We start from the raw sequence: 12137 nt of genomic DNA, 5'->3' as shown, positions 1-12137 counted from the left end.
TAGCTAGTCCTGGCTTGTTCTCACATCAAGGTTTTATATCATTTTATGTTAGTTGAACAAACATGAGATCACTGTCAGGTTATATTTTTTCCCCTTGAGAAATCACAGTTGTTGTTTAAATATTTAAACAATAATTTTATTTTGATATATTCATTTTAATAAAATATAATCTTAATATATGAGAAAACATCACTGTAAAACCATTAAAAATTCAACTAGGTAATTTGGTAAAGAAAAAAGTAAAATCTTTATAATAAGAAATTCAAATTTATTACAATATTTTTATTTTTTGAATTTTAATAATATAAGTGGCTGGGTTTCCAAAAAAAAAAAAAAGGCTTTTTAAAAAACTCTTTGAATATCTCTTTCCAGGTATCCATCCACAAAACCTTTTTTTGTTTGTTTGTTTAGTAAATGTCATTTAAATACTATAGACTCATTTTGCAAAACTGCAGTTTGTTTTTAATCTCCTTTTAGACTTTGGAATTACTGAGGAAAAGAGAAAGATTTTATTTGGTGATATTTAAGTTAGGAGATAGGAAGGTAAACCAATGGAAGAATTTACTTATTGGAAGCAAAGCTCTAAAATAAAATATGTCCTTGACAGGGAGTTTTCCTATTTATAAAATAGGAATGATATTTATACTACTTACACCACAAGGTTGTTGTAAGGAAAGCTTTGCATCCTTTTTCAAGTGCTATATAAATGCAAACTTATTACTATTTTCAGAAATACAGGTGGCAAGTTTGTGCTAGAAGTGAAGTAGGATAACTGAAAAAAAAGCTTAGAAAAACTACTGTGAGGAACGTGATAGGTAGAGTACCAGAGAAAAATAAACAAAAGTATTGTCTTCAAGCAATGGAAGGTACAGTTGCGATTCTATTGCATGATTTGTAGGGAACACACTAAGTTGTATTCCCCTACTTATTCTAACAGTCACTTAGGAATAACCCCAACAACAGGGGTAATTTGACAGAAACTGCTAGGAAAACTATACAAAAGTCATGTTGAAATCAATACTTCACATCACCTACCAAGAGAAGTTCCAAATAATTGAGACATAAAAAGTTATATCAAAAAAACATTAAAGAAACAAGGGAGAAATTGCTTTTCAAAGTTATAGAAAGTAGTCATAATCACACAAAGGAGAGAAGCTATCAAAGAAACAAAATAGATGATTCAGTTTAGTTTATATAAAACTAAAAAAAAATTTTTTTTCAGAAACTGCAAGATCCAAAGGGAAGCAGGTAAATAGAGAAAAATCTTTGTAGCAAATTTTTCTAATAAAGGTCTAATTTTTAAGATAAATGTGTGTATATATATATATGTATATATGCATATTTGAGCATATATACATATATACACATAAATATATATAAAACAGAATAAAATTCGTAAGAAAACAAACTATTTCTCAGTTGATAAATAGCCAAAAAAAAAAAAAAAACCCTCCAGACTATTCTTAAGAGCAGAATTCCAAACTATGTGAAAAATGCTCCAAATCATTAATAAGAGAAATGCAAATGAGAGCAAATCAACCTGAGTCAATAGTATAATATGATAACCAAGAAAATCAGTTCCATCTTGGAATGTATTAAAAAGAGGCACAATTTCCAGAAATAAATAGGTAACAACAACATTCTACCCTGTTCTGGTTAAACCACATTTGAAGCTGTTTCTTGAATCATGGGTGTCACATTTTCAGATACACATTTATACACTAGAATTTCAAGAGGAATGTGTGTGAAAGGCTGTAACTTAAAATTATATAAGGAAAGATTGAAGAAAAAGGTAAGATTTAGTGGAAGAGAAAACTTGGGAAATGCATGTGTGTGTGAAAAGTTCTTAATAACTATTTTCAAGGATGTGATGGGCTGATGTGTGAAAGGAGTAATAGACTTATCCTGTTGCTCCCAGAGAGCAGAAAATAGGGATAATAGGTGGCAACTGCTAAGAGGAAAATTTTAGCTTCATATGAAAAAAAATTCCTATCAGTCAGAACTTTCCAAAAGTGAAAAAGACTATGTTGGAAGGTAGAAACTCTTCCAACAAAGTTGAATGGACTCCTAGTGATTATGTTGCAGAAGGAATTCTCTCCAGTTATCGGTTGGAATAGATGGCTGATGAGATTTCTTCTAAATCTGATGGGGATTTCAACTCCCGGAACATTTCCTGGGAGGACAATTCCTCAGTTTTCTGAAAGCAGAGGATCTGATGAATTTTTAACTATCTATGATGAAAATTTCCTTTTGGAAAGCATAGAAAGTGGATAAAACCTACTTTGGACTAATATTAAGAGGAAGTACTTGGTGTATCTTGAGGAAAAAGTGACCTTTATTTCATTCAAGGAGTCAAATGCTGGTCAATGCCAAATATATATAATAAACTAGGAAATGTATACCGTGAACTAAAAAATTTTCAAAATGTTCATTGATAAAATATAGTTGTGTATATGCACGTACATGTCTCTGTGTATACACACACATATATATATATACATACATATACACATAGTATTAAAAATTTTGTAACTAATGAGGGAAATATGGTTCAAGAAAAATGAATCAGGGTTTCAGAAATTTAGAACTGGAAAATTACATTTAGCTTAACTCCTAAGAAGTTATTTAGCTCAACTCTCACATTTTACAAGTGAGAAAATTGAGACCTGTGGAAGTTCTGGATTTGATCAAAGTCACATGAGACAAAAAAAATTGCATTGTGGACATGCAATATTGAATAATGGTAAAGAGGAAGAAAAAAAGTGAACTAGGTAAATTTATAAGAAATTTGCCAATTGATATAGACTTTAAAAGGATATGAATAAAGCATTTAAGGATGAGTTAATCATGGGTTATATTATTATCATGAAATGGCAGTCACAAAACATCAGATATTCAAGAAGCATTCATTTTTCATATACTGTATGCCATATACCATAATAACAGCTATGAACCTGTACTTTTACTTTACTACATAAATGTTCTATGCATAAGTTGATGTTATCCTCCCTGAAAATATATAAAAAGAAAATGTATTATATTTAGGAAACAGTCACTATCTTTAATGATTTAATAATTAAGAACATTGGTATAAGAATGATAGACATTTGAGACATTAATAATTATAAGCTCCTTGAAGGTAGGAACAATTTTCATTTTTCTGATTATGCCACTTACCTAACTGACTTATACACAGAAAACAAGTTTCTTTTCCTCTCTTTTCTTTTTTTTTTTTTTTGGGGGGGGGGAACTAAATGCTACTGACATATTTTGTTTTTATATTATAAACATTTACAGATTAATATTACTCCATGAAAAGTCACTTTTAATGAAGTAAAACAATTAAGTAAAAATAATGTACTGACTTATTCTGAAAAGATTTGCAATATTCTACATATGTAGAATTCCCCACTTCTCTTTGTAAAAAATTAACAGAAAATTCATAATTGATGCTGAATTGCAATGAAATATAATCTTTGAATGAAATGTGCATAATGAAGAATAAGACAGTTTTCATAGGATTCTTTTTTAAAATTGTGTCAAATTTTTAAAGGGAAATCAGAGAGGGTGAATTTAGACTGCTGAATTTGACAATGATCCCCAGATAAATTCTAGAAAACTTTATTAAGTGTGTGTTTAATGAGTACATAGAGGAGCTACAAGCCCTAAAAGCCAACATAAACCCACAACAAAAGGCTATGACAAATTAATCTAGCTTCCCCTTTTGACAAAATTTTAGAACTAGTAGTTTCAGGGCATATTGTAGAAGCCATAAACCTTTATTTTGGAGAGACATTTAACAAATTTTCTCACAATATCCTTGTGAATGAAAAGGAAAAATATAGATTACATAATGTAGTTAGGAATATTTTGATCCAGTTGAACTTTGTAATTCCAAAGTGATCAGTCCAGTGTCAGTTTGCTAGAGATTAGGTCATCACTTTCTATTTGAATGTCTTCCTCTATTTGGTATTTTTGCCAGTGATTTGGCATGATATCAAAGTGATATGGGTCATAAAGGTGGGAGGGATGTCTTACCAGTTAGATTGTATAATAAAATGATTATCCAAGATTTAAATTAACAATGATCTTTTAAGAATTTACAGCATGAGAGGTATTGTGTTTGCCATTAAGAATATAGAGGACCAGTTATTTAATCTCTGACCTCAAAGTATAATTCAGGGACTGGTGTCTGAAGAAAGAGCTACAAATGCATAGAATTGTATTATTGTTCTTTCTTCTTTCTTCCTTGAAGAAGACCAGTAACCTCAGGAGAGTGATGTCTTTATTTGCAAGCAGTACAGAATTAAGTATAATATATGGCAGAAGATGATAAAGGCAAAGGCCACAATATAGGTCAAGTTTTTCTGTGGAAAAACTAAGAAAACAAGGAAGATCAGAAATGAGTTCAGGAGGGAGAGAGATATTTGAGTTAGACCTTATAAGAACAGGATTTCAATATGGAGAGAGGTTAAGGGAACATATTTCAGAAATAGAAAAAAGGTCCACAGAAATGCATATAGGTGATACAATGTTGTAGGGCAACTTTGGGGAATAGCTGGTCTTCCAATTTGATTAAAAGTTTAACTATATGAAATGCATTAGCAAATCAATCAATAAGCACATATTAAGTACTTGCATGCATCAACCACTGTGCTAAGCACTGAAGATAAATAAAAAAATGAAAGTCCTTTTCTTAAGGATTTTACTCCTATCGGAGTGACAATATTTCTTTCCCTGTCTCCCTCTCTCCTTTCTTATTGGTTGGGTCTATTAACTCCATCATTATGATGAGGCAATTCATTATTTAAGAGAGTGCCTCAGCTCTGGTACTTATACCACATCAGTATTCTTAGCAGCATCTGCCCCTCTGATTGGAAGACTGGAAGATGGAGCATAAAACCTCCTCCTAAAGTTTCCATTTAAAAGGGGCTTATAGCTTAGCTATTTCCTACTATGCCCCTGGTGGAGAATATTATATTTTCAGCCCCCTTTCAATTTTCTTTTTGCATAGAGTCTCTGTCCATTAGACTGTAAGCTCTTTGAGGGCAGATTCTGTCTTTTATTTTTCTTATCTGTTTCTCCAGTGCTTAGCATGAAAAAAAGACATATGGTAAATAAATGTTTATTGAATCAAATCATTTATCTATCTATTCATCATCTATCCATCTCTCTATTTTTCCATACCAAATAAATACAAGTTAATTCAGGGAAAGGTTCAAGCAGCCAGGGAAATCAGAAAAGTCTCATATAGAAGATAACTTCTGAAGGAACTAGGATTCCTTTCTTTAAAGGGAACTAGGGATTTTAAGACTGTAAGGAATATATTCTGGGCAGAGTTTATAGCCCATACAAAGGAATGGAGATGAAAAATGGAATGTCATCTGTGAAGAACAGCACTCTATCCATTGAGCCATCTAGCAGTCCTAATAAACTTAATTAGATCAAAGTAATAGTATTTTCTAAGAAAATAACAGCACCTACTATGTATTACTGTCCTAAACACTTTACAAATATTACCTCATTTCATCTTCACAACAATCCTGGTAATAAGGTGTTTTTATTATTCTCAATTTACAGTTGAGGAATCTATGGTATACAGAGGTTAAGAACCTTGCTGTGTCTGAAACCAAATTTTAACTCAGCTCTTTCTGACTCCGGGCCTAATGCTATATATACATTGCACCACTGACTGCCTCTCTCAGACAATGAAATAAGAATAGCTGCCACAAACACTATATACAAAACTGGAGTGCAGCTCAGCAAATTCACACAGCATCGAGAATGGACTTGAACTTAGAGCAACAGCAATAAGGCAGGTGCATGAGGCATCCTACAACTGGAAATTTCCTTAAATAGGTAAGAATGCAAATAATGTCAAGATGCTAATTATGAAATGGTCTATAACTTTTACCTAAGTACCACATAGGATGGGATCTATTGCTTTTTAAACTTGAAATAAAATTTTTTCACACAAGCATTGCAATCTGCTAGTCAAATTTTGAATTGTATCTTTTTGAACCATAGGATACTAAGATATATATTGTCTTGCTCCTCTGAAATTTCTATTTTTTTGGACTGATATGATGATTTATTAAAATACAATTATTATTTCTAGGCTTGTCTTTATTAAGACCTAGTATAATAACACTATTCTTTTTTGGAGTGGAAACTGATAACTTTCCCTTTTGGGGGGAGGAGAAATATATGCATGAAAAATATGTTTATTTTATTGCTTTTAAACATTACTCTTAAGAAAAACTGACAATCCATCTTCTAAAATGAAAAGAAATGTCAAGTAGCTATTTTAAGAGTAGAAACCTGAAGAGGTTTTACCACCCATATTTTTGGTTTTTTATTTTTCTCCCATGTACTTGTTTTATGTCCAGGTCCCACAAGATACTTTGTTTTTTCACATTGATATTGGTTAGGATACTGGATAGGAGAAAAGAGAGCTGGAAACATAATTGAGGGGGTAAAGAAAGCCAACAAAATCCCACAAGCATTAACTAAATGTCAATGCATATCCGAAAGTCATGTTGAGTTAAAAAAAATGGAGAAATCTTTAAATTTTATATTACCAAATATAATCATCATTCTATATTACCAAATATAAAATCCTTAAATTAAATTTTATAGCAATAATATGATCTTTCCCAAAGAGTTTAATTACTAAGAAGTCTAGAAAAATGTTGGCCTCAGTTATTGAAACTTGATTCCTTTTGTCTATCCAAGTATCTTGGCTAATAGTACGAGCTACTTTTGAGTACTCTTAGGCACTAATTGTCCTTAGTGTCACTGTGCAGTGGTCCATGTCAGATAGTAAGCCTTTAGGCCAAAGGAAAGAACATGAAGCTATCTAATAGCATAAATCTCTCTCCCTCCTTCCCTCTCTCTCTCTCTCTCTCTCTCTCTCTCTCTCTCTCAGACACACACACACACACACACACACATTTTAAGTGAGAAAACACCAAAGTTGGACAAAATTAGTTGATAGGCTCAAGAACAAATTACCATACTTGATGATAGGAACTAAAGTAACTTTCACGTTTGATAGTTTCCTTCTGGTTTATACCCAACTCTAATTCCACAATTATGGCCTCAACTCTGCTTTTTTTTTCCCTCTAAGGTGACCTGTCCAGGGTGACACAGCCAGGACAGATTAAGTGTTTGAGGTGAAACCTCCTGACTTTAGCAACAGCAATAAGGCAGGTGCTTGAGGCATCCTACAACTGGAAATTTCCTGAAATAGGTAAGAATGCAAATGATAATGTCAAGATGCTAATTATGAAATGGCCTATAACTTTTACCTAAGTACCACATAGGATGGGATCTATTGCTTTTTAAACTTGAAATAAAATTTTTTCACATAAGCATTGCAATTTGCTAGTCAAATTTTGAATTGTACCTTTTTGAACCATAGGATACTAAGACATATTTTGTCTTGCTCCTAACTGGTGCTCTATTCACTGTTCCATCTAGTCACTCCTTGCTTTTTTATCCAAATGTGAAAGAATCAGTCATAAACTGTGTTCTTGGCTATAACACAATAAAAAGTCTATAATCTAAAATTAAAATTGTAAAACAAATACAATGTAATACAAATAAAAGCATAAATGTGAGGCTTGGAAAGGAAAAGGTTAGGGTACAAAGCATATTATCTAGACAGATTTCCTTTATTTATTGGTTAAAGCGTCACTGATAACACCATTTTTCAGATCTCTCAGGTAAATAAGAAACTCGGTCACCTTGGATTCCTCCCTCCTCCCCTTTACCTGTATCCAATCTGTCACCAAGTCTTTACTGAATTTTCTCTTAGATTCAGTCCTTTCTCTAGCCTTCCTCACGTCATACTTCAGTCATTTCAAGAGGCGTCTGACTCTAATGTCTGCACTCTAATCCATCCTGCACTCATGCTTGCCAGACTAATCTTCCTAAAACGCCCATTTCATTAAAGCTCAAGAGAGGTCCCTATTATTTTGTGAATCAAGTTTGAACTTCTTGTTCAAGGCCCTCCTTCCATAATCAGTCCCATCTTATATAAGCACCCAACCCTTTCCCCATTTTTCTTCAACATGAACTCTTTTCTCTTTGGTTAAGTTTTTGACTGTTGTATATATTATGTTTGTTTCTACCATCATGATACTGGTATTTCTGATGTTTCTCCTATTTCCACATACTCCCTCTCCTCTGTCCCTTTCCCTATTCAAATCCTAGCTGTCCTTAAAGAGTGGACCTCAAGATCCACCTCTTCTGTTTTTGTTTTCCAACACATTCATCTCTCCATTGTTTGATGTTCTTTGCATTGTCACATTGTTCAAAATACTGATACTTATAAAAGGAAATTATTTTGGAGATTTTTATAATAAGATTATCACTATTATAATCACTACTACATTGGTCATTTTCTTGGTATACTTTGGCTTCCTACCTAGACAGAATGGCAAAAATCATATAGTATGTTCTTTGATTTGCATCATAGTCACTAGCTCAATGCCTAGAAATACATAAGCCAAAGTTGCTCAAGTCTTTGTAAAGCAGCTACTACTATCCATTGATTTGAAACTTTGAGATCATTTTTATCAGAAAAGCAATGCGGAGTAAGAAAATGGAGGGAGCAAATAATTATCATGAATTATTAGTTAAAATTGGAAGATACAAGTCAGCATATGCTTCCTTAAGTAATGACCTCCCCTACTTGGACTGACACTGTACTACTCTCCCACCCCAACCCCATGGCTTTTCAAAGTGTCTTTGTATGTTGCTTGCCTCAGGCAAGCACTTTTGACACTTATCTAGAGTGGGGAAATTGTTAATTATACCTCCGCATGACCATAACAGATTATACAATTTACTGGTTATGTTCTTAAATTTTGTCTTCTGTGAATTTTTAGGCATCTCTATTATCTTATATGTAAATAAACATATTTTTAGGTTAACTATTTTTTCATTTTCTTAATCTTCCTTTTCAGTTTACAGGACTTTGGGTTTCAAGATGCCAGACAACTGTTTTTAACTTCCATTGACAGATATATTCCATTTTGGATCAGAAGACTATCATTCATATGTATATATGTATGCATACATGAGTGTGCATATTATTGCAGTTATACAAATATACATGCACACTTGGGTATATACATGTGCACATATATACCTGCAAATACACATGCATGTACTTATGTATATATTTAGCCATGTGTGTATGCTGTAGTCTAGAAATCCAAACCCACCCTGTGACATCTTCACTGTCATACAATACTCCATGTAGCTCTATGAAGTTCTCTTAGATCTAAGCATAATTAATACAGACACAGCCCTGGCTTTATTTGGAGGATGCAGGAATTCTTCATTTCATTGGTAGCATCTTTGGTAAACATGCTTCTCTGTTTCATGTCTCATTTGATATTGATACTCAATGGAGTGCTGAATAGTTACCTCTATGTCCAAATCTGTTATGGAATTATGAGTGATCTTGTTGAGTTGAAATTTTGTTGTGGTTAATAACATAGCTAGTCTCAGGCTACATTGGCTCTACTGAACAATTTTTTTTAAAAAATCAATAAGCAACAGACATGGTGATAGTTTATGGAAACAGAATTCTAAACTGAATCTAATACAAGTGGTGCTTAGAGAATGTAAGTGGCAATAAGCTACTATGAGCTATGCTTGTAAGGTTCAGGAGAATGGACTTATAGACCTAAAAAGTCCTCATGTGTAAAGAGTAAGTCTATAGGGACTGGAAAAGAAGCCTGAACAGAGGTCCTCTGGTATATACATCTACTGTATGGGTCAGCTGTTAACAAATTGGTCCCCTGAGAAAGGGAATGAGCACCATCTGCTGGAAGCTGATAAAAGCATCAAAACTACAGAAGAAACCAGCAGGAGAGGCAGCAAATGTAATTTGTGATGAATTTCATCGGCTGGGATCTCAGCAGAACTACAAGAAACAGAAATAAGAATAAGAAACTTCAATTTCTCATACAGGAGCTTATGGTGAGTAATAACAATCTGGATGAACAAACCCTCCTTCTGCCTCCTTCTGAGTCTTAGAAGCAGAGCGTCTAAAGAGAGGAGAGAGCTGCTCACTGATGGCTGATCATTACTTACTTTGGGCTAATAAGACTGTCTCAAAGATTTGTTTTTTATTGTTATTATTGTTTCTGTTTTTATTGGATTTGGGATTTCACCATCATAGGAATCTTTATTTAGGAAAACTCCCTCTACCAATGTAAATAATCTTATAAGAGCTGTCTGGGAGCACCAAGAGGGCAAGTTATTTTCCCAGGATCACACAGGTACACTGGGTCAAAGGGGGATCTCTGAAGTTTTTCAGACTTCAAGGCCACTTTTCTATCTACTATACATTATGTTGTATGACTGAAATTATTTCAAGTTAACATAAGTACCTGGCATTAGGTCTGTTGCCAGCATGGTTGAAATGCTAAATCACATGGCAACAGGCTGGATAAATAAATGCGGGTACACTACAGGTTCATTACTATTAATCTTGGTGGTTTGAAAATGCTTTGGGTCTGGGTGTGGTAACTTCTTTTGAAAAGACTCACTGGCACTAATACAGTGAGCCTTGTTATGATCTCTTTTCCACAATGGGCACACCTTGTACAAAAGACAAATGATTCATGTGAGGGTATAATCAGAGATGTGATTCTACATTCAGCATGTAGCTAGTAGTGAGTTTAGCTGAATCATGAATTTAATTAGGGGCAAAATATCATACTAAAGCAGCAAGAATCATAATTTTCAAATTTTAGTACTACACATTTTGAAAGAATATTAGAAAAGTGAGATACGAGGGTTCATGTAAGGTAATGGAGCCACATGTTACAAAGGGTTTGTAAAAATTGAGCCAATATCAGTATGTTACTCAATATTTGTACTGATTAACAAAAAAAAAAGTTTTTTAAAAAAGTAAAAAATGGAGAAAAGTACAAAAAGTTAACAAAGAATTAATGCAAAAGTTGATGAAGCATATCTATATGTGTTATAGAAATGCATATACTACCCAACATAAGTAATCTCTTTTTATTTTAAATCCAAACTATAATTTCATTGGTTGGTATAAGGAACTCCCAGAGAAGAAACTTCTATATCAATGCAATTAAACTACAAATTATAGTTTTACAGAGCTGTCTAGGGGATTGAGAGGTTAAGTTAAACTAAGTTGCTCAAACAGCCATTATATTTCAGAAGTATGACTTGAACCCAATGTCTTACTAATTCTGAGGTCAGCTCTCACCTACTATGTGGCAATGCCTCTCCTCAGTTACATGTTATTTGCTATTTATTGGTAAATGAATCATTTAAATAATTGCCTTCAAAGGGCCTCAAATACATACTTATACAAGTTTTAATATATTTTCATGTCATTCTTGTTGACTTCTAAATGTGCAAAATTATGTACAAAATTATGTACAATTTTAGTTTCAATAAAGTACTCTAAGATATTCCCTGATTGTCCCTTTTGCTAATATTTTTAAAAGGCAAGTAATTTCATGATGTTCTTTAGCACTTTCTCAAGTGCTAAATGAAATATAAATGGTGTTACTCTGGGAATACAAATTATTCTGCTCTAACTAACCTGACCTCAAAATATACAAGTTTTAAAGTAATAGATATCCTCAATAGAGGAATGCCAAAATTTACATATATGAGGAGGAAAAGTTTGTGCCTTCCACTTCAACAAAATTTCTCAAGATTGAATTGTCCTGTGTGCATATAGTACCCACTCCTAAAGAGTGGAAAAAAATGAAATTGCTATGCCTTTAAAGGAGGCTTCAAATTAAGGTTTTTAGACCAAGCCAAAACAAACTCTGCATAAAGAAACATAGGTAAGGTCAATGAAATTTCCTGAATTAGAATTTATAGCTAACATCCCTATCAGACCAAATTGGACACCAAAGCAGCTTTACCCATTTTGGTCTGAAATTCTGGGAATGCTGGCACCCATATCATTGTCACTTTAAATCATTAATCAGAGGGGAAAACACCTTCCAACTCAGTAGCTAATTCATTCATCCACAATTGCTTAGATTTTATAGCTATTTTTCCATGTTGCTCTCATTCTGAAACACTAGCAAATTCCTACATTTCTTGGAGTATTTCTGATTTAATGA

General features: G+C 33.0%; 1 protein-coding gene and 1 long non-coding RNA gene across 2 annotated transcripts in view; one reads left to right on the top strand and one right to left on the bottom strand.

The window, feature by feature from the left end:
* LOC116423428 overlaps window positions 1-9358 on the top strand; it is a 44418-nt gene extending 35060 nt beyond the window's left edge. The window contains exons 3-5 of the long non-coding RNA XR_004234041.1: window positions 5581-5859; window positions 7130-7252; window positions 8973-9358. This is a non-coding gene — a long non-coding RNA (uncharacterized LOC116423428). The remainder of the gene's footprint in view (window positions 1-5580; window positions 5860-7129; window positions 7253-8972) is intronic.
* ADGRV1 (adhesion G protein-coupled receptor V1) overlaps window positions 1-12137 on the bottom strand; it is a 668591-nt gene that overhangs the window by 350568 nt on the left and 305886 nt on the right. The gene's annotated exons all lie outside the window — the stretch shown is intronic.

This window comes from Sarcophilus harrisii, chromosome 1 (genome assembly GCF_902635505.1).
Source record: "Sarcophilus harrisii chromosome 1, mSarHar1.11, whole genome shotgun sequence".
Lineage (NCBI taxonomy): Eukaryota > Metazoa > Chordata > Mammalia > Dasyuromorphia > Dasyuridae > Sarcophilus > Sarcophilus harrisii.
Note: the sequence above shows the minus strand (reverse complement) of the source record. Positions and strands in the feature narration are given on the sequence as shown.